This window comes from Lissotriton helveticus, chromosome 5_1 (genome assembly GCF_964261635.1).
Source record: "Lissotriton helveticus chromosome 5_1, aLisHel1.1, whole genome shotgun sequence".
In the NCBI taxonomy this organism is placed as follows: Eukaryota; Metazoa; Chordata; class Amphibia; order Caudata; family Salamandridae; genus Lissotriton; species Lissotriton helveticus.
Genome location: NC_136065.1, coordinates 929398962 through 929426917, shown reverse-complemented (window position 1 = coordinate 929426917; position 27956 = coordinate 929398962).

Below are 27956 nucleotides of genomic sequence, written 5' to 3'. Positions count from 1 at the left end.
CGCACTGCCTTGCTGCGCTGGCGTAAGGCGCTGAAATATGCGGCGGGGACCATCCCTTATGCGGATAACATCCCCCTGCTGGGACTCCCAACGCCGCAGGGACCTCTGTCACGACGCAGAATACAGCCCTGGACGGAGGCAGGAGTGGATCGGGTGGGTGACTTGTTTAGGGACGACGAGTTGATGGATCACGCTTCCTTCACTCAGGCCATGGGAGCCCCACCTCGGCTGTACCTCCTACATGCCACGGTGACACGTTATATACGACGCACGTGGGCTCCACAACGCATCAAACCTGCCCAACATGATTTGGTACATCTCGCCCACCACATGGGCACGGGTGGACACTTAGTTCGATGGCTCTGTGTGGGTATTAGGGAACACATCGCTTCGCCCCTTACAACACTCAGGGTCGCTTGGGTCACGGACACGGGAGAGGCCATATCAGATGGGGAATGGAAGGTTATCCTAGAACACCACAGGAGAGTCTCTAGGAACGTCAAATTCAAATTCATCCAGGCAATGATATTACATAGAGCGTATCTCACCCCTCCGGAGGCTTCACAGAATGTTCCCGACTTCCCCACATACCTGTCCCCGCAGCCAAGCGGAAGAGGCCGATATCCTTCATATGCTGTGGGCCTGTCCACGGATACACTACTACTGGGGAAAGGTCCGACACACATTACATAACATCACGGGACTACAACTCCCTGAAGGGGCACTACCCTGCCTGATAGGTCATAGGAAACGGCCCAAGACCTGCAAGGCCCAATTGAAGCTACTGGATCTGGCACTCTTGTTGGCACTCAGAGTTCTCACTATGAGATGGAAATCGACCAGACCCCCGAGTGTAGAGATGTGGCGCTCTGACCTATTAAAATGGGGACGGGCGGAGAGTGGGATACTGCGCAGAGAGGGGGAGAGGGGACTCCGTAAACATCCCATTTCACAGGACTGGGAACGAATGTTGATTGAAATGGAAGGTGTGGACCGGGAACCTCCACTAGGGAATGAAACATGACTGTACACATAGGGGCCAAGGTGGAGGACTACGAGAATGTAGGCGAGAATGCTGTGTTGACCGGTATACCCAGCCAGATGTGTCTTTTTTTTGCACTAGGTGGGATAAGGCCATGGTACCAAGAATTGTAGACTATAACTGAGAACAGAGCTAGGAGACGGAAGGGGAGGGTGGGATTTGGGTGGGAGGGTGTTAACTTACAAGGCAATATTGTATGGTGCTTGCAAGAGATTACTGACAAGTTTGACTGTTCCACCTGAGTACTAAGGCGAGACGACAGCGCACATTTGTTCAATTGCCAAAGTTTGATTATGAAAAAGGGAAAAGGCTGGTAACTGCCCCTGTGATCTTCTGTAAACTGTGATTTTTGATAAAGCCATGAATAAAGAGTTAAAAAAAAATGCAGAATACGAGAGTAGAAATAAAGAACAGTTCCAACATTAAAAAAAAAAAAAAAAAAAAAAAACATTACTAAATGTTTGGTGTGTGGTCGTATGCCACATACTACGGCTAGAGTTGTTCCATATCTGATCTTACCGTTTAGTCAGAATGGGTCATTATGGGCTTTTCAGACGATGTTCATTTATGCCCTGCAAGTCTATCCTCTGCATTCCATGAGAGATAACTTGAGTAATCAAGCTTTGGTGAAGGGAGTAATAAATATGAGCAGGGATATCAATACGTACAGGACCATTCCCAAAGAAGAGTTATCGGCTTAGGTTGGATGGAACACGACCGGATACAGTGTTAGTCTGAGTGAAAAGCAGAAATGAAAGAGGTCACCCCCGATTTGGATTGTACCCCACCGAGGTCAATTTTGTCTGCAAGGTAATGGCAAAAATCCGAAAGCTCAGTTGGGGAAGAGTGTTTGTACCCAGACGTATGTTTTTACGTCTCAATCTTCCCCGCCGTTTTTGGCAGCTAAGGGCACGTATTTTGTTTGTTACAACAGAGCATATACATGGTTGCCCCCTGATTTTTCGGGAACGTGTTATGTTGGATACTTGTTGCCTCCTACGTATACTGCCGCCGCAGACTACCACAAAACACGAGTTGTTAGAGGTGTCTTCAATCGGGAAGATACCGCTGGACAGGAAGTGGGAGACTTCTTTAAGGGTTTCTTACCGTTTTGGGGACCTATGGCTAACAGTAGAGGCTTACGGCAATTGACGAGAGTGGTTGAATCCACCATAAACGAAACTGCCGGTGCCCTTAGTAATCTGACAGCTGAGCTTCAAGCGGATCGCCTTATGACGTTACAGAATCGTATGGTTTTAGACGTCATACTCGCAGATCGAGGTGGAGTATGTAAAGTCATCCAATCGAGTTGCTGCGTTTTTATCCCAGATAATGCTCCAACGGTATACGAGGCCATTTCCAAGTTACATAAGATCTCCGAGTCTATACATATGGACGAAGGAGATTGGTCGTTAACTAGATGGTTTTGGGGACTGTTATCCGTTTGGAGATGGAAGATTCTGATGATCATTGGTGCGGCTTTAGCGGTTCTTTTCTCATGTTGTCTTTGTGTACAGTGCGGTCCGGCCATATGTAGCCTTTGTGCTACTACGTGCTTCAGGAGACCGCCTGTCTCAAGAGATGCAGAGAGAAACAAGATAATGGTTCAACAGCACCTTGGTGATCTGATGAGAATTGACATCGACCCCGATCTAGACTGAGTAATTGCCTATGTAAGGGCAAAAGGAGGGTCTGAGGTTCCGTGAAGTCTGAACCCGGGTTTTAAATGTCCTGGTTCCGTTACGATTTTGGTGGCAGTAAACCGTAACTAATGAGTTCAGCAAGTACGAGTGTTTCCGCCATGTTACACACAAGGATTCACTGTGTATTTGAAGATTCCGTTGTGAACCATAGTTCTCATTCCGTGTAAGGCAGCCATTTTGTGATTGACCTCACATAGGCCGATGACTGCGGCTGAATGAGTCTTTAAGACCTATGCCCTTTAGCTGGGGTTCGCGCTGACTTTTGGATGAACCAAGTGAACTGACCTCGTTACCTGAAGCTGACCTTGTTGAACTAGTTCCTCGCCCGGTAGCTGATCAAGATTAAGGATCAGAGCACAGGACATCGTAAAGTTTTACTGCACACAAATATGCCTTATCCTACTTCTACCTGTTTTCTGTCTTTCTCTTTATGGTCTATTTATGATATGGGTCGTGGCCTCCTTGTTATGGGTTCGTTTGGCCTGTCTAAAGAAGAATGTTGGGTTTGACCGATAATCGATCATGGGCTGGGCAACTGAAAAGTGGGTTTTACCGTCATGCGATACCTTTGGTGTGGATACATGTGATTGGACAGTTTGTAAATATTAGGTGCTTGTCTGGAATGTGATTTTTGGCATAAAAAGGGATGACTCGCTTTGTAAAATTGAGCAGTCTCCTGAGAACTCATACCTTGATGATTTCTAGGACTTCTGTTACTGGGTGCAGCCAATAAATTCGATCTTTGACGTCACCACGAAGAGTCCCGTGTCTCTGTATTCTAAGACAGGTGAACCCGAAGAATTTGGGCGTGCCCCTGGCACCGCCGGGTCTAAAATACCCGGTTCTTCGCTCCTGCTCAACACCCTCCACATGCTCCGCAAGAGCTTCAAGTGGATCACCACTGGAACAAGAAGAACGGTCACCCAGGCCCTTGTCAGCAGCAGACTAGACTAAGGAAACATCCTCTACTCAGGAGCCTCGGCAAACTCCTGAAACGGCTCCAACGCATCCAGAACGCCTCCGCACGCCTGATCCTCGACATCCCTCGCTGCAGACACATCACACCCCACCTGAGAGACCTGCACTGGCTCCCTGTCAACAAGAGGATAACCTTCAAGCTCCTCACCCATGCACACAAGGCACTCCACAACACCGGACCAGCGTACCGCAACAGCCGACTCAGTTTCTATACCCCCACCCCCCTGCTCCACTCCGCCGACCTCGCCCTTGCCACTGTCCCCCGCATCCGAAGAGTGACCGCCGGCAGCAGATCATTCTCCCACCTCGCCGCCAAGACATGGAACACCCTCCCCATCTGCCTACGGCAGGCCCAAGACCTACTGACCTTCAGAAAACTCCTCAAGACCTGGCTCTTCGAACAGTAGCAGCTCCCCCACCCCATAGCGCCTTGAGACCCTTACTGGTAAGTAGTGCGCTTTACAAATGCTATGATTGATTGATTGATTGATTGATTGATCATCCAAAGACATATACAAATAAAAAAAAATGCTCAAAATTATCTTTGCAATAAGTCAAGTCAAGTCAAGGAAAGCTTTATTCGATTGTTATTGTACCAATCATAAAAGCACAAATACATCAGAAAAATTAATATAAAATGTCACTTGAAATCACACAAGATAAAATCTAAAAAATATACACAATATGTTTAAAATGTCATAAAACCATACAAATGTTGTGTTTTGAAAACCTGCTGTATGCTGCAGAAAAGGTGTCCTGAGTTTAGACGGCATCCACTATCATGTGTTTTTGCTGCAGGATAGCCTTCTTTAAAAACGTTGTTACTCTCCATGCAATGTGTTCATCTTCCAAGAACTGCAGCCAAATAAAAGCTGGACGACATCGCCTTACACCGTGATGTTTTAAAAGTGGAAGTATTCACACTTTCCTCAACTCTTCATAAAATTTACAAAAGAACATTAAATGGATCGTGGACTGCTCTGAGTGTCTTCACAGAGGCAAAGCCACAGGTTACGTGACCAGTTGTTCATAGATGGAGTTGTTGTTATTCTGTGGACATTGCCCAATCTAAATATTGTCAGAAGCATCCTATCATATACTCCTGGTACAAATAATAAGTAGGGCTCCATTTGAATACAAGAGAGCATTAATTGATGTTGCATAACGCTAGGTTTCAACATTTACCCTGCCATTCGCAAGGAGTCCAATAATTGTAGACCCTCCCTTCTCAAAGCCTTTTCCGACACAGCTAACATAGTGGTGGGATTCGTGAAGTATTCCGGGTGACCTAGGTCCTTCATGAAATTGCATATAAAATTGATCCACTAGATCTTTAAGGCCCCATCCAGGCCTATACTATCTTTCATAATGTCTCTATTTAATATTGTCTGCTCTTTGGTCCAGTTCCTATGCCACAGGAGTACTGGTTCCAATCTGATAAGGTCGGAAATAAAAGGAAGGCCCAGCTCCTCGTGACAAACAAAGAAGGACAAAATGTACAGCAAGAAGGAATTTTCCACCTGCTGCAGTGGGAGGGTATTAGCGAAGCCCCACACCCCTGCCCCGTACATAGCGGCTGTAGTGCACTTTGCTTTAAATATTTGCAAACTTTCCCCTGGCGGCTTCTTCCCCAATTTCTTAGCGAAGGATGCTAGGGCTGTAGCTGCCCTTGTAAACGCAAGCTTTTTAGTAGTTATTCATGGGACCAGGTGTCGTTCTGATTAAATAAAATGCCCTGATATGAAAAGTTCCTTGTTGTCGCTAAGTTTTTGCCATCCAGGCACATTTCCCTTACTCTCTGAATCCTCTTACCGCATCTCGTGACAAATGTTTTGGAAACGTTAATACTAAGTCCCAGATCTTTCATGAAGTCAATAAAGTTGTCTAGGACCCTCTGCAGACCATTTTGTGTCCGTGCCATTAAGACCACAGCGTCTGCATAAAGAAGGGCTGGAATTGGTCTTCCTCCAGCTTGAGGGAAATCATGTCCCTGCCTAATCAGAGCTTCGCCAAGGCCATTTATATACAGATTAAAAAGGACGGGGCCAGGACACAACCCTGCCTGACCCCTCTCCTAATGGGAAATGAATCAGTACGTTCCCCTCCTATGCCATAGCGAACACTGGCTGAGGCTCCGTTATACAATTGTTGCAATAACGCTATAATGTTTTGGTCAACCCCCATTGCTACCAGGACCTCCCATAGCTTCCAATGCATTACGGAGTTGAAGGCCGCAGTGAGGTCCACAAACACCAAAAAGAGACTGCCCTTTTTTGACTTGGTATACTTGCCAATCAAAATAGACAGGTTTAGGATTTGTTCTGTAGTGCCTATCCCTTCTCAGGAGCCATACTTTAGGTCAGACAATACCTGATTGTCTTCTCCCCAGTCTTGCAAGCGCTCCAAAACGATGCAACCCACCACTTTTACCATTGAGTCGAGAAGGGAAATTGGTCTGTCGCAACCCAGGTCTTTGGTATTGATGTTCTAAAGCGGGCATTTATCACTTGAGTTAGTAAGGGACCCCAGAGGGAGATGTTAGATTTGAATAGATCAACCGGCACTCCGTCTGGTCCCGGGGCCTTGCCCTCCAGACTGTTAGCGAGCGCTCTGTTTACCTCCTCCAGTGTAACTTGCAACTCCACACTATCTGGCTGGTCTGGGATGGGAGGGGGCTGTTGTTGATCAAATGCTCCTTGCCCATTATAAACCTTAGTATAATGGTTAATCCATACCTCCTCCGAAATTGCGATCTCAATAGTAGGTCCATTACGTTCTGTTAGAAAGGGAGCCCTTACTGCCCTCCAAAATGCCACGCTGTCTTTCAGTAAAGCCGCTGTATGGAGAGTTTCCCAAGCTTCCTGCCTCAAAATACGTTTTTCTATCCACGAGGGCCCGCTTATACTCTGATCTAGCCTGTCTCACCCGATCAGGGGCTCTAGGTTGAATATGCAGCTCCTTATTCAAGTTAGTATGTGCTAGTGTGCAGTGTTTATCAAACCAGTGCAGTTGTTCTTTATAATTATTACGATGCTTTGCAAATAATAAACTCCTGATCTCATTACATATAGTTAAAAAAGACTGTACAGTGCTGCCATAGAGGGATGACTCATTCAAACAGATGTCAAAGAATGATTTGCTATTTTTAAGTAATTTAGTAATAACCGCCACTGGGTCCACTTTGGACCAATATACAGAATATCCATTAGTTCTGCTCAGTTCGAAATTACCAGTTAATGGAAGGTTTTGTTTGACCTTCTTAGGCTTGCGAGGAGGAATTTTAATCTCCAAACAAAGCGGAAAGTGGTCGCTCATTGGGTTGTCACCAACCTTAAAAGAAGAGACCCTGAATGCAGAAGAGCATGAAACTAACATAAAGGCGATCGTAGACGCTAGTCCTCTTTCGTTAAAAGTACATGGCATGGGAAGAGGGGGGTTAGAAGGTCATTCACAAAGCCCAAATCATTCATATAAACAATCTCATTAAACAAATCTCCCAGTGGTGTGTGACAGAAGTGAGTGTTACGCACCCCACCATCATTCTCAAGTGCACATGTTCTGGTATCAACAGAATTACATTTTGCACAATTAAAATCCCCCATCAAAATAATCATACAATCAGAGGTGTCTGCATTAGAGATATCTAGCAAAGTCTCGGGTAGCTTCCAACCACAGTGCTAATTTCCCCAGGTGGTACACTGTTATACAGGTTGGCCAGAACTATGCGTTCATTGATGCCCAAGGAAAACTGTAAAGTATGATAATAGGGGTCCCCTGCACCAAAGGTTATTTCTCTAGTTGCCAAACTATTCGAGATGTAAGTACAGAGTCCGCCCATGGGCCTGCCCCCTAAACCCTTTGTTGCTGGAGTATTAAACGTCTTGAAACCATTGATGTGGAATGGGTCCAGTGACCATGCTTCCTGCAGTCACAATATATCAACTTTAGCTATAACCTCACACCAGGCAGGATCTTGGGTTTTTGAGCGCAGCCCCGCAATATTCCATGAGGTAATCCTCCAGGTGGGCTCCACGGAATTGGGTAGAAGGCTAGTTGGCAGCATGCCTGAGGGGAGGATCTGATCCAAACCTCCTATCTCCCGTGGGCTAGTACAATGTGCACATGAGTCTGTACCCTGATCCAGATATACTGGGCCACCGTCCCTTAGTATTGAGCCAGGTTTCAGCATGGTACTCTTTTCACTTGTTTGCTACAAACTGAGCAGACCATTTGTTATGAGAAACCCTCTTCTCGATCCAAAACTACCTCACCACCCGGTTCTAACTGCTGGTTATTATGTTAGTCAGTCGATCTCATCCAGGTTTTTGAGGGGCTCAAAATAATTCTAAATTTGGACAGCATAGCTGACGGTGATGGCCCTGCTGTAAAACTCTGCTCTTGGGGAAATCGCAAGGATCTAGGGGGTTGGTAGAAGAAACCTAAAGGAACAACACTTATCCCATTTCTCCTGACTGGCCAATTGCCCACCCTATCTAAAATTGTTTGAATTAAGGCTGGAGACCTAAAAGATAGCACGACCCAATCACCAGGCAGGGTTTTATTAGATTATCCAACCCACCCGATTCATCGTACCTTCTTGAATTCCGTACATAGTTTTGAATTCAGCCCGAATTTTCCACTCAAAAAATGCAAGGCTTTGTTTCGCAGGGTGGACCAATGTTCGGCCTCTCCTTCTCATAATGGGGGAACATTTATCAATATTATCGAATACGATAGTGAGGGAGGAGCCAAGATGGCGGACGGGACAGACGTGTAGGCTCCCGGCTCCGCGAGCCATCTGATTTCGCTTCGATATCCTGACATTTATCCTTGCTTGCACCGTGCTGCAACGGAGACATGAACGCGCTGCTGCCGAATGCGTTCTTCTGAGGTCTCCGCCGGCTGTTTTGATGCAGCCCTCGCAACGTTTGTCGACATCCGAGGCTGCCTGGGAGACCTGTGCTGCTCGCCACCGCTGGACGGTGCCGTTGGCTGCGGGAGCGTGACTGACTACGGCGGTGGAGGGAGTAGATCCTTCCAATGTAGTGGGCGTTCCTCTGAATACGGAGTGTTTCTTTCCACGTCTGGAGCCCTTCACTCGGCGCTTCCCTCCGCTGCGCTATTCGCAAACTGCACGGACTCCATCTTGGGGCGCCTTCTCTACCGTGGACTGCCCGCATTCGCACAAGGCGAGGAGACTCTCATCCTGCGCGGCCCCCCCCCCCTGACTGTGGGCCGCGTTTTCATCGATGGTTCGAACGTCTGTTTTCCCACGGTAACGGAATAGCCCCCTTCCCTCTATTTTGGACTCACTGAAGGGGTGACAACGGCGCCTGCCTTCTGTGACGGGGAGATGGCTGCTTCCCTATCCCTACTATGTGCTGTCCTGCCGGTCCCCGTGGTGGAAGCTGATCCGGGGGTACCGCTGAGCAGTGCGGGCCGGCTAAGATCGCAGAGCGGCCTGACTAGTGGGGACATCCTGGTTGCCCTTGCTGACCTAGGGGCAACATGGCGGCGAAACATCCGAGAGCTGATATTGAAGATGGAGGGTGCTTTACCTGGCGTACCGAGACCGGGGCTGGCTGGCCCCCTGCTGCCTCTAACTACTTCTGACGCGGATACAATGTTACAGAATGAGAGGGCGGAGGAGCGATGTGTCCCTGGCAACAACGTTGGGTGTTTCGTTATTGATGAGACTTTGGTTACAAGGTTTCCCTCCACTTCGAAAACTGTGACTATGCCTGCGCAATCGCTACCGAGGCTCAGCTTATCGACCTTCCAGTTGTTGGCCCCCCTCGTCGTTTTTGCCTCTGGAGCCTCGTTTCTACAATGGTGGAGTGACTCTCATCCTGCGTTGGAAGTGGTGTTCATCAGTTTGGACGCTGAACTTGTGGTTGACTGGGGGCGCTCATTTCCTCCTCCTCTGCTTCTTCCTTGTCGGGGGCGGCCATCTTGCTCCTTTGTTCTGCCTGAGGAGTGCTCGCAGTGGTGGCCATGCCTGGAGAAATTTGGTCGTTCAGGCCAGGGCTGAAGGTGTTTTCCTCGTTGGTTTTGTTTGATCGGCTGGCGGAGACCCGGACTGAACTGCATTTTGCTATGTTGCTTGCGTTTCAGGTGCTGACTTTCCCCGCTTACGATTGTAATTGATATGTCCGGTTCTTTATTCTTGCTGATGTGATGGCGGGGGTTTTGTGCTGGCCCGGGGATCTGGGTGTAACTGATTCTGACCCTCTTTTGGTTTTATGTCTTCCGAATTTACTGTTGAATGCGGCGTAGAAGATGTATATGGCTGGGAGGTCCGGGAGATTCGATATTGGGTGGGCTCCTCCCCACCTTTTCTTTTTCTGGGAGTAGTGGATTGGTTTATTCTTTTCTCACTCCCTTTCTTTCTACTATTAGGGCTTTTCTTTCCCTTTTCTTTCCATTTTTCCCTTTTTCCTTCTTTCTTTTCTCGTCTATATTTCGGGTTCTTTAATGGGCGACAGACACTCTGCCGGGGGAGGGGGTAGGCCGTAGCCTCCGCATTGCTGTAGGGTGGGGGGAGGGATTTAGTTTTCTTCATTTAGTTTCTATGGGCCTTATTTTCTATCTTTCTGCGCTTTCTTTACCTGTTTCTGTTCTGGGTCCGCGATAGGGGTTAGTGGGGGAGGGGTGGCGCGGTCTGTGGTACGTAAATCCTGGTTGCTGCTCTTGTTGTTTTCTTTTGTACCACCATATTGTCCGATGTATTAACTTCCATTGTTGTTTCTAGTAATGGTGCCGCCTGCTCATGTAGTGAAGCTATTGTACGGACTCAGTATTCCTTTGTTCTTATTCTTCATTGATTTATATTTAGAACGGAAAACTTTAAAAATTAACCTTCAATGCTCCTTCTCCCCGGCGCCATGCTTCTATTCAGTGTAACGTCCATTGATTGTTGCTAAACCTCCTGATGCCGCTGGGGAACGGTTTTACTTGCATTTGTGCTTCAAAGTATCGTGTCCGACCTGACGGTTGTGGGCCCGTATTTGTTCTTTTTCATGCACAATAAAGGTTTTAAAAAAAATATATATATATTATCGAATACGGTGTGGCTTCTGGTGGAAGGTGCACATTTCCTACACCCTGTGAACTATCTTGGGCGGGCAGCTGAGTACCCATCCTAGCTTGATTGTGAGTCCTTTCTCCTAGCAATGGACCTTCCCTACCTATAGTCACCCATTCAGAATCAAATATGCTATTAGCGTGCCCTTGGGGTCTGCCCTGTGCAGGATTAAGAGTCTCCTGACGTGTTACCCTCGTTGGTACTAATTTTGAACCCCGGGGTGCAGGTTGGACAAGGTTGTTAGAAGTAGCACGGTGGGTTAACTCACTATATGGTGTTGGAACTCTAGGTGTAGTATTACCCTTGGTGTGTTCCGACCCACGAACATCACTATTAACATGAGTAGCTGTAGCTGCCTGATGGACCATTGACCCTTGTTCCTGGGAAGGTATTAATATGACTCATCATACTATCCAGTCTGCCCTCTATGTTTTCTAGCCGGGTATATAGAGGCTTTAAAAGGGACGAGAGTGTTTCCTCCAGCCTTTCCCAGAAAGCCCCCTGGTCACAAGCTAAAGGCCTACTAGTACTACTCGCATCAGGGGAGCGAGCAGGGTCCTGGTTTGAGTGGCTCACATTCACCTTGGGTTCACGTCTGCAGGTTTTTTGTCTGTTGGACCCCTGCCCCCTTCTCTTCTTCACTGGTGGAGTAACACTCCTCGTTTGTCTATTTCTCTTTTTTTGGACCCTGGTGTTAACAGTAGACCTAGATGGACCCACACAAAGCGACTGGACGACAGTGGTGTTGGTGCTTTCTCTACTTATTTGAGGGGTATGGGACAGAGTAATTACTTCATGGTTTGATGCTTGAGAGTTGTTAGCATCCTGTGTAAATGATACTGATTGAGGTATGGTTACTAAAGGGTCTAAAGATAGTCTACTTTCTGTCAGAGCAATTTTGTGCATTAAGACGGACTCAGCTTTTGTCAGGAATGCATCTAGTGTGCCCACAACTTCCTTCCTTGGTGGCATCTTGCTTTTACTCATAGAATGCCCAAAATATGACAAAATGCATTAGAGGCAAGCCCACAGGCACAATTAAACCAAATGTCAGTTAGATACAAAATGAGCTCAAAAGGAAAACTATAATGTAATTAAAATAAAATGTCAATAACCTGGTCCGGGCCGGGCTCTTTCGGTCTCTGACGGGCTCAGATGGGCCCGTCTTGGCCCGGTCTTCGCCCCGCTCTGCGTCCGCGCGCAGCGGGTTCTCCCGCGCTGGTTATTGCGCTCCTGCGCCCGTGAATTCTCCTCCTCGTTGGGATTCTTTGGGATCGGCAGGCAGGGACCAAAAACAAATTACCAGGCTCTTTGAGTCAATGAAGGGCTCCCGCTTCGCCAGTTCTCCCGCCCTGGTTATAGCGCTTCTGCGCCCGTGACTCCTCCTCCTCGGTGAGACTCTGTGGAACCGGCAGGGACCAAAAACAAATGATCAGGCACTTCGAGGCAAATCATAATTATACTGCAAAAAAGAGAACAAGTGAGAGGCAAATGGTGATAGGTGACACCAGCGGCTGTAGAGGCAGGAAGATGCATGCAAATATCATAATCTTGGATACTCATTACTTTGGAATACTCATTTAACAATCTAAAATAATCACTGTCTGAAAAATTACACTCCAATACATCTTTATGTAATATTTTCATATTAAATCTACGTTGCTCATCTAGATAGGTTTGACTAGATCTACTTTCTGTCGAAGCATGCTCGATAGGAGCGTAAAGACTCACTAAAAAGCCCACTATTAATATAACTTTAGTAAATGCCAAAACCACTACTACTATAATTTTGCAGCCTTTCTGTGTCGTTGATGTCATATGTGTCTCAAGTCAGATCAAAAACAAAAAACATAAATGTACTTGTTGACACTACTGTGCAAATCAGCAAAACTTTCAGTTCTTTTCACTATAAAACGGTTAGTTCATGTCCGACTCTAGGATTAAGGAACCTATAACTTGAACTGGATACCTAAAAGGAAATTACACTCCTCAGCTGGATACCTATGGGAAACTAATATCTTCGTCTGGATACCTAAGGTGCAAAACATGAATTTTCAAATGTAAGAATATATTCCACTTGAGCTCATTAATCAAAATATTTCATTCAATCTTTAGCTGTGATAACATTATTCATGGAGGTAGGTCCTCTCAAGAGCTAAATATATTTGGTTTAGTAATCTTTGGCTCTGACTTCTGGTTGTTCACTGTCACTAACACTCTGGAATTCATTCTTCTGTCACAAAGTTTTCAGTCTCTCACTACTTTTCAGCCACTTCTTTTTGCTCTGTATTCTACCATTCAGAGTGCTTGCACTTTCTTCCATTTTGTGGTGCACACTCTCCTTTTTAGCTGCTTGACTGATTGTGGTTATTCTCAGCTCATTCACCACAGACTGCTCTCCTGTCACTACTTGATTGTTTGCATTATTCCAACTCTCATCAAGAGTTGTGGAGGGTGGGAGCTTCAATCTTGGTTCTCTAAACTAGGTATCACTGTGATTCTATTGAGTTTGATGTTCTTAATTAAACCAATGTGTTTTCCTGAAAAGTCCCAGAGTTCCTTATTAACAGTATATCTTAAGTAGGGAGGTGTCTTCCGAGGTTACAACTGGGAACAATACAACTACTGCTTTTCATGATTTCAACTTAAAATGTACACCTTCATCATATGTCTGAAGTTCCACACCATCTGTGTACAACAGATCACATAATTTATTTTACAGAGTAAATCTTTGCCCAACAGATTGACTGAACTAGTCACATATTACAAATTGCTATTAATTTTCAAGGGAACCTATCTTTACAGGGACCTTAGTCAGTACTGTGTTCATACAAGTCAAGGATGCCCACACCTTTGACTTGTTTTCCAAAGAGGGGTAGGTTAGGGACCTCTACTGTTCTCACAGTAGAGAGGGTAGCTCCAGAATCAGTTATAAATGATTTGGGGGGGAGGAGCTTCGCGCGCATCCGAGATGGCCGCGTGAGCACAGGGCTCCCGGACCCTCGCCACCTCCCGCATCTATCCTGAATTCTATCCTGATTACGAAGACGGGTTATTGAAGACGCAACCCAGCTGATATAATAGCTGCTTTCAGAAATCGATTTGGACTCCGGGAACTGCAACTACGATACTTTGAACTTTCGTGGCCCGCTCCACGGAGCTACCCCGGGCTCGAGTCATTATGGTGCTCAGGCAGTAATTGAACAACAACGGCCTGCGAGGCTTTGTTCACAACCTTGGAGTTGACTTTCGGTTTTGTTTTTGGTCCCTCGGCCTCCTCCTATCCCAGGACCGGTCTAGCCCCGGGGTGCAGCCCGGCCCCGCAACTTTATCGTGTGCCAACTGCTGAGTGTTTATGGTCGCGGTGATATCCTGCTGAAATTCACTTTTGGAGATCTCGTTGGGTGAATCGTGTGGAGCCATTTTTACCAGGTCTCAAAGGCCCCTCTGGGGCGCAACACCAACTATGGCGGGCAAACCCGATAGCGAGAAGCGAAAGGCCAAGACCATTCACCGGGGGGGTACTATTCAATCGAATGTTATGGATCGCTATACCCATCCCAAGGGGTCCCCCGGTGGTGCGAGTAGACTCTGGTGGAGGCAGGTGACGGCTCAGCCGAGTCGGATGATTTGACTCTACAGGATGTCATGGGTGCCATTTCTAGTATGAAGACCTCCATTGGCCAGCAATATGAGGCTCTGTCCCTCAAGCTTGACACTGTGGCAATCGACGTCAACTTGATCAGGGTGGACTTTTCAAAGACTAACGAAAAGGTCAAGTCCTTAGATTTGAAGACCTCCAGCCTTACGACTGATGTGTCCGATTTACAGACGGAGGTTCGCAACCTACGATCCTCCAATGATCTCTTTGCTCGTCGGCAGGAGGATTTTGAAAGTCGGGCCAGACGCAACAATATACGTATTATTGGGGTCCCTGAAAAATCGAAACAATCAGCTGCAGATCTCCTGGTGGAGGACCTCTTCCTAAACCATCTCGCCCCCAAAGGCCTGAGCAACTTCTTTGCGGTGGAACGTGCCCATAGAGTGCCGGGTGGGAAGCCGAAGCTGGGTGCCCCTCCGCGGCCTATTATCGCCAGAATTTTCAACTTCAGAGATAGAGACGCTATCCTGCAGGCATCGCGGGTGGGCGGCCCCACGAAGTTCGAAAACACTACAGTGAGCTTCTACCCAGACTTCACCCTGTTCGTTCAGAAGCAAAGGATGGAGTTTCAGGGGGTGAAGCGACGACTGAGGGACATGGGTATGAAATACGCGATGCTCTTCCCAACTCAGCTGCTTGTTGAATACGAGGATCGGACGTTTTTCTTTGACCGCCCGGAGAGAGTGAGTGACTGGCTTGATACATTGCCTACGCAGCGTGATCGCTCGGAACATTCTGGAGGAGCTGAAGGTGGCCCGTTGGAGCAAGAATGAGCAGTGGTTTCTGGTCTCCGGACATTGTACATAACTTGCATCTGTGGTTCGATGACTTTTACACTTGCGTTACTTATGGTGGGAGACCCAGGGGTGGTGGGGGGAGTGAGACTCTTTCCTCCTCCGGGTTTCGTTTTGTAGACTAGTTTAATGTTAGGGCGACAGGCACACTGCAAGTTGGGGTGGCTTTTGAGTCTAACGCAGGGGTTCAGGGTGGGGGGGGGGTTGTATCGGGTGTTTATAGGGGGGTTGGGTATGTTTTATTTTCTCTCAAGGCAACGTATTGTTTTACTTATGGATCTGGGTGTTGTGTTCGCTGTGGGGTGGGTTCTGCATTCACTTCTGGGGTGGGGGGTAAGGGGGTTGAAGTTACTGTGTTGGAATGTTAACGGGTTGGGGGATAGGATAAAACGTGGGGTAGTGTTGCAACTACTGAGACGCCTCTCCCCTGATGTAGTGTTACTGCAAGAGACACATCTGATCGGAAACACATGCCATGCTATGAATCGGCGAGGATATCGTCTTGTTACACACTCCGGATTCACTACTGGTTCTAGAGGGGTGGGTATTTTAGTTAAGAACTCCCTCCCCCTGGAGGTAGACAACATAATCCTCGACGACAGGGGGCGCTATGCTGCTCTCACTGGTAGGTGGGAGGGGAAGACTGTTTCACTGCTTTCTGTATACCTGGTCTGCAGACTATGACTTTTGCTGATTTGGGGAGAGTAGCTCTGGGACTTCCAGATGGTGTTCTGGTGATGGGTGGAGATTTAAATTCTATTGTCTCTGGTAGGGAGGACCGCTACCCCCCCAGGGACCTTACGAGATCACAGTCTTGGCTGAGTGGCTTTCTGGAAATGCTGGGACTGGTAGATTGCTGGAGGCTACTGCATCCGGGACAGGCACAATACACCTTCCACTCTGGTGCTCATGGTAGTCACTCTAGACTTGACTATGTCTTGATGCCAGCAGCACAGGCCTCGTCAGTTAGGGAAGTTACCCACCTGGCTCGGGGTATCTCAGATCACTCCCCACTGTGGCTTTCGATGGACACGAGGATGGGGGCTGAGGGTCGAGGGGCCCCGATTAATCCCTAGTATCCCCGTAACCCCAAAACCCGGGCAGAGTTGGTCAAGTCTCTGGATCTGTATTTTGCTGAGAATGTGGGGTCAGTGTCCTCTTCTGTTTCACTGTGGGAGGCTTTCAAGACGGTCATCCGTGGACAGGCGCTATCGTAAATCGCTGGTGCCAAGAAAAGCAAAAATGAGGCGGTGGTCCGCCTCGAGACTGAAATAGCTGAGTTGGAAGGGGATTTGGAGTTGGGTATTACTCATGATAGGGTTCATGTCCTCAGTCTCAAACAACTTGATTATAGGGCGTTGGTGACGGACGCTGCTAGAGTCATGAGTAGAGAGCAGCAGGGACGGCTATATGAAGTGGGAGACAAGGCTGGGAAACTGATTGCTTGGTTAGACAGAAAGGAGAGGGCGAGTTGTGTGGTTCCTGTGATTGAGAGAGCTGATGGAGTGCGAGTGACAGACCCTGTTGAGATTGTTGAGTGTTTTGCTGAACATTTTCGAAATGTGTATTCCCCAGTCTCCGATAGACTAGAGGAAGACTCACGTCTGCTGTTACGAGACATTGCATTGCCTTGCCTGTCGGATTCAGATAGGGACCTGATGGACGCAGCACTTTCGGTTGACGAGGTGGCACTCGCTATTCGTTCTGTCTGCTCGGGAAAAGCTATGGGCCCTAATGGTCTCCCCATCGAGCTTTACAAGCTGCTTCCTGACAAAATGGCGCAGTATCTTCGTGATATGTTCCTGGAATCGCGAGACATCGGCTCCCTCCCCCGTGATCAGCGACTTGCGACCATTGTGGTGATTCACAAGAAAGGGAAGCCACGTGATCGCTGTGCATCTTATAGGCCGATTTCGCTTTTAAATGCGGAACCCAAGATCCTCGCAAAGTTGCTGGCAAACCGCTTGATAAAAGTTATCAGTGACCTGATCCATCCGGATCAATCTGGTTTCATTCCACATCGTAATACAGCATTGAACTTGCGGCGCTTACATGGCGTTCTCGCGAGAGCAGCGTCACTGCGTGAACCGGCCATCTTGGCTTCCTTGGATGCTACGATGGCCTTTGATACAGTGGAATAGCCGTATCTTTGGGCTGCCCTTGCAAAGTTTGGTTTTGGTCCTGGTTTCATTGGCTTGGTGAAACTTTTGTATGTGGAACCGTTGGCTCAGATTGTGGTGAATGGTTGGGTTTCTTCGTCCTTTGTTCTTGGGAGGGGCACGCGGCAGGGGTGTCCGTTGTCCCCGCTTCTTTTTGCCCTCGCCTTGGAACCCCTGGCTGCATGGCTGCGGTGGGAGCCATCGATGAGGGGTATTCAGTGGACCCCAGACTTTAAGGATCGAATATCACTCTATGCAGACGACATCTTGTTGTATATCACGTCGCCTCGAAAGTCGTTGATTGTACTGTTTGACGTGTTGAACTCGTTCGGGAGGAACTCCGGCCTCGTGATTAATTGGACCAAGTCTTGTGTCTATGTACTTTCGGGTGACACTCCCTCTTTGCCGCGCGGTTGCCCCATACAGGTGACGCAGATGGGATTTAAAAATGTGGGGGTCTTTATTACATTAGACCCCGGGGTCCGTTATGATTGTAATCTGCTTCCTCCGCTCCAACGGTTAAAATCTGACGTTGTGGCCTGGCGCAGACTGCCACTGTCCCCCCTCGGGCGCGCAGCTCTTTTTAAAATGATGTCCTTGCCGCGGTTTTTATACGCGCTTCAGAACACGTTTGATGTCATTCCGGCGAGCTATTTCCGGGAGGTGGAGAGTTTGCAGAGGCGATTGATATGGGATGGGTGTTCGCGGATTGCCCTCGCCAAACTGACGCTTCCCTGGTATGACGGCGGTATCGCACTTCCGGATAGAAAGCGATACTATTGGGCCTCTCAGCTGGGAGCGATTAATCATGGAACGTACGGTCCTGTGTTAAATCCTGCGTTTGAGATGGATAGGTGGTTGCTACCGGGTGGAGATTATTGAAGGGCGCTTTATTCCAAATCGGCTGGAGGGAAACTTTCGGGACCCACCAAGATAGCGGTGCGAGTGTGGCAATGTGCGACTGCGGCAATGGGATGGAGGGATCGATTGACCCGGGCGACTCCGCTCTATGCGTCTGAAAGACTGGACAGCCTATGGAAGACGAAAGGTTTTGAGAAGTGGGATATGATCGGTATTTGCAGGGTGAGTGATCCCTGGGCCAAGGGTAGGATTAAGACTTTTGAGGAGTTGAAGATAGAATATGAGCTGAGTGACAAGGAATTCTTCCGCTTTACGCTTTGAGCTCGGTTTTTCCTGAAGGTATTGTTATCCCGGAATCATCCCCGCTCGAAGATCGGGTGCTTGACGGATATGTTCCCGACAGCACTATTTCTCTGATATATAAGAAATTGATTAACGATCGAGCTGACCTGTTGGCGCAACTCAGAGAGGTCTGGACCAGCGACGGTCTAGAGTTGGACAACGAGGACTGGCAATCGGCGACATCCTCACCTAAGGAGGTCGCGATTCCGGCCCGTCTCCGACTCGTACAACTTAAGATCCTGCATCAGGTTTATGTGACCGGCCCCCGCCTGATTCGTATGGGTTATTCTGTGGATGGGTTGTGTAAGCGTGGCTGCGGTTTAGTTGGTACCTTCCTCCATATAATTTGGGAGTGCCCGGAAGTGGTAGTGTTTTGGAATCGAGTGCATGCTGTGATGGAGGAGGTCACGGGTGTTGCGCTGTTGCCTGAAGCCAGGCGTTGTCTGTTGAACGTCTGGGAACCGACTGATTCTAATGTGGCGCAGACTCAGTGGGTGACCCTTGGGAATATGGTGGCCAAGAGAGACATTGCGCAGTTGTGGGGTTCCCCAAGACCGCCCACGGTCCTGCATTGGAAGGAGAACATGGACTGGTGTATGTTTAGAGAGAAGAAGGTGTATGTGGCACGCGGCAGACCTAAAAAGTGGGGTAAACTCTGGGGCCAATGGAACTCCTACCGAGGTGATATATGTACACCTCCCCTCGCTGATATTCCGGATGTTCCTCTTTCCCCCTGACTCGACATTCCTACTGTTGTTTAAGCTTCAATGTATTATGACTCTGATTTCCCCCCTGCTCCTCCCCCTTTGCACGGATGATTTGTATTAACTTGTAACGCACTTTACCTCCTCCTAGAACACATATCCAGCTGTACTGCCTTTATTGCCTTGTTTGTTTATGTTTTATTCATAATAAAAAGAGTTTTAAACAAAAAATGATTTGGGGGAGTACATTCACCTGTCCCTCCACATTTGGCACACTCTGGTCTACCTCTAGAACTGTCCCGAGCACATAGTGCTCCTCAGCTCTCCGCTCTCCGACACTGTCATTGTGGTGGATCAGGGTCCAGTTCAAAGGGACTATCAAAAACTGGGAAATGTTGGAGGCTGCTAGCAATTATGAAAGGATTTTGCTGAATCTTGGAGTTTGGATTCAAACTGCACTTTCTGTTTACCAGGTTTTGTTGAGTCACTGAGGCACATTAGCATTACATGGCCTTTATACTTGCATATTTTGCATTGGCATTGTATTCAAATTTGCCATTTGAGGGGGTGTGGCCAAGCACGGATCGAAGATGGCCGCGTAGTGTGTTAACTCCACCGATCATCCCTGCCCCGCGTCTGTCCTGAAGGCACACCCGTGTCACCCAACGACAGCCTCTGATGTCGGAGTAGTGGCGGTTCCCAACCTGCTTACCCCTGCTCGCCGAGCAGATCAGAATGGGGAGATATCGTCCCCGGAGAGTTGGGGCCTGTTTAAGGACCAAAAGCTGGGAACCACAGTGACAAGGGGCGCCGGAAGAGAGCTCTGGCGGGCCCGACTACATCGCGTGGTGGCGCTGCCGAGATATTCTGGAGCGGAGCTGGTGGGAGGCATCCAAGACCCACAGCAGCGGCGGTCACTACCACCTGAGCCATAAATCCAGTGAGGCAAGAGGGCACAATTAGCAGAGACGATACGGAGCGCACGCGCCGGGAGTTGGTTAATGGCGGCGGCGCGCTCCTGACAGCGAGAGCTTTCCTGCTGCTGACACATTGCTAGTTTGCCACACGCCCGGATCGGGGCTGATGTCTGCTGCATGCCCGGGTCAGTAGCTGCCCTGGGAGCCCGTTTCTTGCACATCAGGGCACTGGTGCCTCCCCCCCCCCAGGGAGACATCGGGGGAGAGCTCCAATTGACTCGACTGCACTCCACGGTGGCGCCGCATTCTCAAGGTGCCGCCGTGATCTCCCGAGGCGGAATCGTGAGGAGGCATATGAGACCCACGGCAGCGGCGGTGATTAAACACCCAAGTCATTAACCCGGTGAGGCGGGAGGGCACAAATTGGCAGAGGAGACACAGAGCGCGCCCGCCGTGAGTCAGTTAATGGCAGCTGTGCGCTCCTGGCGGCGATAATTTTCCTGCCACCCACCTCATCAGAGCAGATATTTGCTATACATCCAGAGCGGCAGCGACCCTGTAGGGACCCAATTTTGACACATCAAGGCGCTGAGGTGACCCCCCCCCCCGGGGGGCTTAAGAAGGGCTAAGGGAGAGCTGGTGGCCCTCTGCAATTTCGCCTGAGTTCAGGGCAGCTTAATGCCGAGGGGGCTGCAGCAAACTTCCCAGGAGGTCAGTGGAAGACGTGTTGCTGGTTAAATAGACAGTACCATCTTTTGGGTCCATGTCTAGCTTAAAGGTTGGTCCCCGACATCGCTGCAGCTGCCCAGAACCGAACTAAGAGACCCAATTCTCCGGTGAGAGAAGGAATTAGTCTTGGACTTCCAGGGGCCCGCCCCTTGGATATTGGTGCCCTGACTGGTTGGCTCCTCTGGTGAGCGTTGTGGGGGGTGGTGCTTCTGCTTCCCCGAATACCCCAGTCCAGTTGGAAGCATACATCGGACGCCATAATGGATCGCGTCAAGGGTTCCGGGTCCCGAGGGGCAAACCGGTCCAGACTAACAAACTGGATAGGTACACAGTTACCAAGGATGCTCAGCAGAACCGGCTGTCTGGAGAGGCTACTCAGGGAAGCCCGGGGAAAGAGGAACAGAAGCTATCGCTCAAGGATGTTATCGAGGCTATCACTGGAGTCAACACTTCACTGGAACATAAAATGGACACAATGGCGATTGACATCAATCTTATTAGGGCCGACCTAGGGATGCACAACGAAAAAGTCAAGCAGGTAGAAATGACGACCTCCAGTCTAGTTCGCGATGTCATGCAACTGCAAAAAGAGGTACACGAGCTCCAGGACTCTTGCAAATTCGTAGATCTCAAGCTGGATGATTATGAAGGCCGGCTCTGACACAATAATCTCCGCATCCTAGGAGTTCCGGAGAAATCGGAGGGGCAATCCCTGGACCTGTTCGTTGAAGTCCTTATTCTTAAACACTTGCAGCCCAAAAGCCTTAGTAAATGTTTTGGTATTGAATGAGCTCACAGGGTCCCGGGCGGCCGTCCCAAACTGGGCGCTCTCCCGCGGCCCTTGCTGGCTTGGGTCTTAAACTATCGCGACAGAGATGTTATTCTCCAGAACTCCAGAGCAGGGCCCCTCCTTCGCTATGAAAATGCTGACATTTCCTTCTTTCCAGACTTCACACAGAGAGTACAGAAGCAAAGGACCTGAGAGAGAGGGGCCTGAAATACTCAATGTTGTTCCCGGCACGCCTTCGGGTCGAAGTGGAGGGAAGAGCGTGGTTCTTTGACCAGCCTGAAGCAGTGGCAGAGTGGATCGAATATCACGGAGCAAAGAGCCCCACTGATCACGGCGCCGGGGAACATTGCTGACATCCGACCTGCTTGAAATAGAAACTTTGAGGACGGCGGCCATGAACTGAGTAACGGGGAATTTGATGTGGGGTGGGCCGGGGTGGATGTGGTATCTGAGTCTTATTGCGGTGGCTGGTGATTTTATATGGCCTTAAGTCACTTGTCTACTAGGGGTGCTACACTTGACATAGATAGGGGGGGACACAGAGCACACTATTTCCTCTTCCTTTCTTCCTTTGAATTTCTTTCTAGGGCAACAGGCACTCAGCAAGTTTCCGATGGGCAGTTCTAAGCCCAGAGGGCAGAGCAGCGGGTTGGGGGGTTGTTGGGTTGGGGTATTTTGTTTATTTGTTAGTTGCTACACTTGTTGCGTCGGTGCAATGTATAGGTACACCCACAGAAGAGTTGCTGGAGGAATACATGCCGGGGATTTCTGGACCTACAATTTGCATGACAGGCGTGATGGGGATAAAAACTTTAACATTTTGAGCTGGAATGTTAACGGGTTAGGGGACAAAATCAAACGAAGTGAGGTTCTCCAATACATTAGGATGCATGCACCTGACGTTGTCCTACTCCAGGAGACACATTTGGTTGGGAATTTATGTAAGGCAATGCACGGGGGGTATACCTTGGTTGCACATTCTGGTTTCACCTCAGGTTCCAGGGGTGTGAAACACATTCCCACTGGCAGTTAGTTCCACATGGGATGATGATAGAGGCAGATTATGTTGGTGTTTCTGGCATGTGGGAGGGCCAACTAATTACCTTTATGTCTGTCTATGTTCCCCCGGGCTTACAGGGCATGACATTCGCTGACCTAGGTGCGGCCCTACTCACCATTCCGGATGGGCTCTAAGTCCAGGGGGGACTTTAATGCAGTGTCTCGGGTACATTGGATAGATATCCCCCTCGGGAAGTGAGACCATCTGCCCGTTGGTTACCAGATTTCTTTGAGGCGATGGGATTTGTCAATGGCTGGAGAATATACCATCCGAACCAAGTACAGCACACCTTTAACTCTGGGGCACACAACAGTCTCTCCCGTTTAGACTATTGTCTTATGCTAGCTGCACAGGCCACATATATAAACGAAATTAAACACTTAGCCAGAGGTTTCTCTGATCACTTGCCCATTTGGGTTCAACTGCTCGTAAGTGTGGGTGGAGTGGGAAGGTTGGCCCCAATTAACCCCTGATATCTTCGTAACCACAAGATCCGTAAAGGTTTTATTAAGGCTATTGACAAATATTTTTCTGACAATATGGGGTCAGTGTCCTCCTCTCTGACCTTGTGGGAAGCATTTAAAACTGTGATTCGGGGACAAGCCTTGTCGTAGATATCTGGCTCCAAGAGAGACAAACAAAAAGAAGTCCTCGAGCTTGAGGTGGACATATATAGACTGGGGGGAGAACTAGAGTCCGGGGTGATGATGGAGAAGCTCCATCTGCTGAATCTGAAGCAGCACGACTACAAAGCACTAGTCACAGACAGGGCAAAGGCCCAGGTAGAAAGCAGCAGGGTAGGATTTATGATCTGGGAGATAAGGCCGGGAAGCTCATAGCGTGGCTGGACAAAAGGGAATGGGCGAGTCGGCTAGTCCCGGAGCTTCAAGTACAGGGAGGCGTCTCGATCACGAAACAGCAGGAAATAGTAGACAGGTTCGCTGACCATTTTCAAACTGTCTACATGGCAGTAACCTCCCACACAGAAGCGGACTCTCAAGAGCAACTGCGTGATATTAATCTTCTCTGTCTCTCCCTTGAAGATTGGAAATATATGCATAGCCCTCTTACAACTGATGACATTGCGCAAGCGACTCACTCCTTAAATTATGGGAAAGCTTTGGGCCCAAATAGACTCCCCATTGAGCTCTACAAGCTGAGACAAACTAGCCCCCTATTTGAAATTTATGTTTGAGGTATCTAGGGAAGTGGGAATGCTGCCCCGGGAACAGAGAATAGCCACTATTGTCTTTTTTTTTTTTTTCTTTTTTTTTTTTTAATCCGACCAGTAGTTACATTACATGTGAATCATCATAATTCTGTACACAATAAAAAAAGAAAAACTTACAAAGCACATTGAAGTACAATTGACATTACATATTATACTCTTGACTCTATACATTTTCATTAGTATGGCAGTCATGTTCGTCTATTGCCTCGCCCAGTGCTGCCTCCCTTCTCTGCACCGCATTTGCCTGTTCTTCTTGGGCCGCATTATATAGGCGCGTTACCAAAATTCTGGCGTGTAGGTGCTGTTAATAAAATTTGCAGCGTATTTAATTGCATAGGTTCTTCTGGAAATGTTGGGTATAATGTCCGTATTGCTGTGCACAACCGTAGGTATGCACATTTATTTAAGGGGGCCTGGTGGGCACAAAGCGAGGGATCTGTCAGGTTGATGAATTTATTATGTGGGAACATAGCGCCCATAGTGTGCAGCCCAATCTCCACCAGTAGATCATACATCTTTTTTCCTGCGTAACTGTTAGTTTGGGATGTCTCACCACTGGTAACGCCTTTGGATGTATGACATTACAACGCATGCTTTTACATCGCATGCTTTTACAACGCTGTTTTTACAATGCATACCATTACAACGCATAGTGCTTTTAGGCGCTGGGTAGTGAATTGTTTAATTTACTATTCCAACTCCAGTCCCCGTGGATAGTAGGGAAGGTGTTGGATAGTACATTAAACACATTCCCTATCCTAGAGCGCCCCCCAGCGCAATGCGTTGTAATGGTTTGCATTGTAAAAGTTGCGTCGTAAAGGCACTGCGTGGTAAAAGTTGCATTGTAAAGGATGTTTCCCAACGCCTTTGCATAAATAGGAAGCTTATTTGCCCTGTGTGCCAGTGCGTATCATGCTCTAGAGGTACATGTAGCTGTTTGTATCTTATCTAGTGGTATATACTTCAATAAGTCCGCCAGAAGGGCAGTTAATGGTGTGGGATGCACACTGTCTTTTTCAACCGCTATATGTGGAATATGTGCGTGTGGTTTAATCCAATAATGGGCGTGTTGAGCTTGTGCACAGATGAAATATAGTTTGTGATCCGGCGCCCCAAAGCCTCCTAGATGGTATGATTGGGTCAGGGTCCTCCAGCTAGTCCTAGCTTGCTTACCTGCCCACGTTTGTCGTTGTAAACTCGAGCGTAACTTTACAAAAAATTCCTTGCTCAACCATATCGGTATGTTCCAGAATAGTTATAGAAACCTAGGCAACACATTCATTTTCTGTATTGCTATTCTATCTGCTAGGGCAATGGGCATTTTGATCCATTTATCGACCTGTTCCTCCAGCCTCACAAGCGCCCTGTCATAATTTTCTCTGACTACCAAATCTGTATCTCGATGAATCCAGACATCTAAATATTTAACAGGATCTGTTTGCCATTCCAGTGGATACTCCAACTGATTTGTCTCAGTTTATACGGAGGCCCGAGTATTTCTCATATCGAATGTATTCCCTTATGAGAGGGTTTTGATTCCTGTCAGGGTGCGTGGTGTAGAGTACCATGTCGTCCGCATATAGCGCAATGCCGATGGGTCGCAGGTCAAATTGCAAGGCAGTCTCAGAATGTTTTTGCAGGCCAGTGGTTCTAGAATGAATGCAAATAGCATTGGTGACAGGGGGCAGCCTTGTCTGGTGCCCCGTGTAATCCCAATTGGGCTGGATGTGTTCCCGTTTATTCTAACCCGTGCTGTGGGCATGGCATAAAGCAATGATATCCATTTTAGAAATGGTTCTGGGAATCCCATCCTGCGTAGAGTGACATACATGAAGTCCAATTCCACTGAGTCAAATGCTTTGGCTTCGTCCAGTAGGGCTGCAGCCGCTGGCATGTCCGGATCCAACTGGTGGAACAACGCAAAGATGGTTCTTATGTTGTGAGTGGTGGATCGCGTTGGTATGAAACCTGCCTGATCCGACAACACTAAATTACACAACAACGGTTTAATTCTGGTCACTATTATTTTTGCCAGTATCTTGGCAACTATGTTAATCATTGATAATGGCCTATGCGACTCACATTCCGTAGGGTCTTTTCCTGGTTTCGGAAGCGCTATCAGCAGTGCCTCATGTAAGGATGCCGGCAGCGTTCCCTCCTCATATGCCTCTTCAAGCATTTCAGTCAGATGTGGAATCAGCAGTTCCCGAAATTCCTTATAGAATTCTCCTGGAAGTCCATCTAATCCCGGGCCTTATTATTGGGGAGAGAGTTAATAGCATCTACAATTTCGTCTTTTGTTATATGATGGCAAAGGTACTCTTGGTGAGTGTCTGACAGCCACGCCAGTGCTACATCGTTAAAATATTCATGTATTTCAGACATATGGACCGAAGTATGGGTTTCGTACAATTTATCATAATATCTAGTGAAGCAGTCCAGTATTGCGGGAGTGTCATATACTGGTTGGCGCTGACCATTCTGGATCTGTGTAATATACGCCGTAGTGTGAGTGGGCCTAATTTTGTATGACAGCGCTCGTCCTGTCCTCCCTCCCTCCCCATAGTTTCTGCCCGTGTATTTCCGTGAAATATATTTTATCTCATCTTCGGCAAACTCATTGTATCTATCTATCTGTGTTCTTATGTCAGCTAGCAGCGATGTATTGCGAGTGTCTTCGAATTCCGGTTCCAGCCTAGTGATTTCCGCTTCTATCCTTGACAGTTGTTGCTGAGTATCCTTTAGAATGCCTAGGTGTTTGCTAATGCAATGTCCCCTTATGGTGACTTTAGAAGCCTCCCAAAGTGTCTTTGTACTAGTGACTGATCCGGAGTTATGTTCAAAGTAGTCCGTTATTGCCTGCCTGAGTTCCTCCCGGAACACCTGGTCCTGGAGCGCTGTAGGTCTTAGTCTCCACGTGAATTGTCGTGGGGTATGTGTCGGGATTGCCAATTGAATGCGCACTGGGGCGTGATCTGACAGCGTTTTAGGCAAGTATTCTATGGTTTTCGCCCACGTGCATACGTCTTGGGTCCCTATCCAGTAGTCAAGCCTAGACCACGTACAATGTGTCAGTGAAAAACAAGTCCCTTCTATATGGTCCTGGTTTCTTAACCTCCATATATCCACCATGTCCCAGTCGTCCATCCCCTCCCTCAAGACTTTCGCTGAGTGTTTGCCATATTTATAGTTCCCGGTGGATCTGTCTAGTGTAGGATCTAGACAAGTGTTGAAATCGCAGCCCCATAGGATGGCTGATGGTTGTATGTTACTAAGCTGTGTCCCGATTTGTGTATAAAAAGATGGGTCGTCGATATTCGGCTCATAAACATTGACAATCGTTAACACTGTGCCACCAAAACACCCCTTCACTATAGCATATCGTCCTTGATTATCCTTTATAGATTCAATAAGTGTAAAAGGTGTGTTGCGCTTCACCAGTACTAGGACCCCCCTAGCGTATGATGAGTAAGACAATGCCAGTTTGTATGCAGCCCATCTATTCCCTATCTGCTGCTCTCTGAGGTCTGTTAGGTGTATTTCTTGCAAAGAAGCCACGTTCACTTTATGCCTGTCCAGGTACGCCAGTACTTTGCGTATTTTCTGTGGGTTGTGTAGCCCTCGTACATTCCACGTCAGGAGCGTCAGTGTTCTATGTAAATTCAGTGTGTCAGTCATTTGTCGTAACTCTGCCATCTCCCCTATTGCAATGTCTGATACGTCTTATATTGTCCCTACTGTGCTTATGTATCGATGTATCACTGGTCAGAATTTTCTCCCCATTATCTCCCCTCCCTACCCCCTCCCACTCCACCCTTCCCTGTCTAGTGGAGACATTCCCATCGAAAACATACAACATGTTCACTTAAAACCAAAGAAGAAAAAAGAAACAGTAATTAAC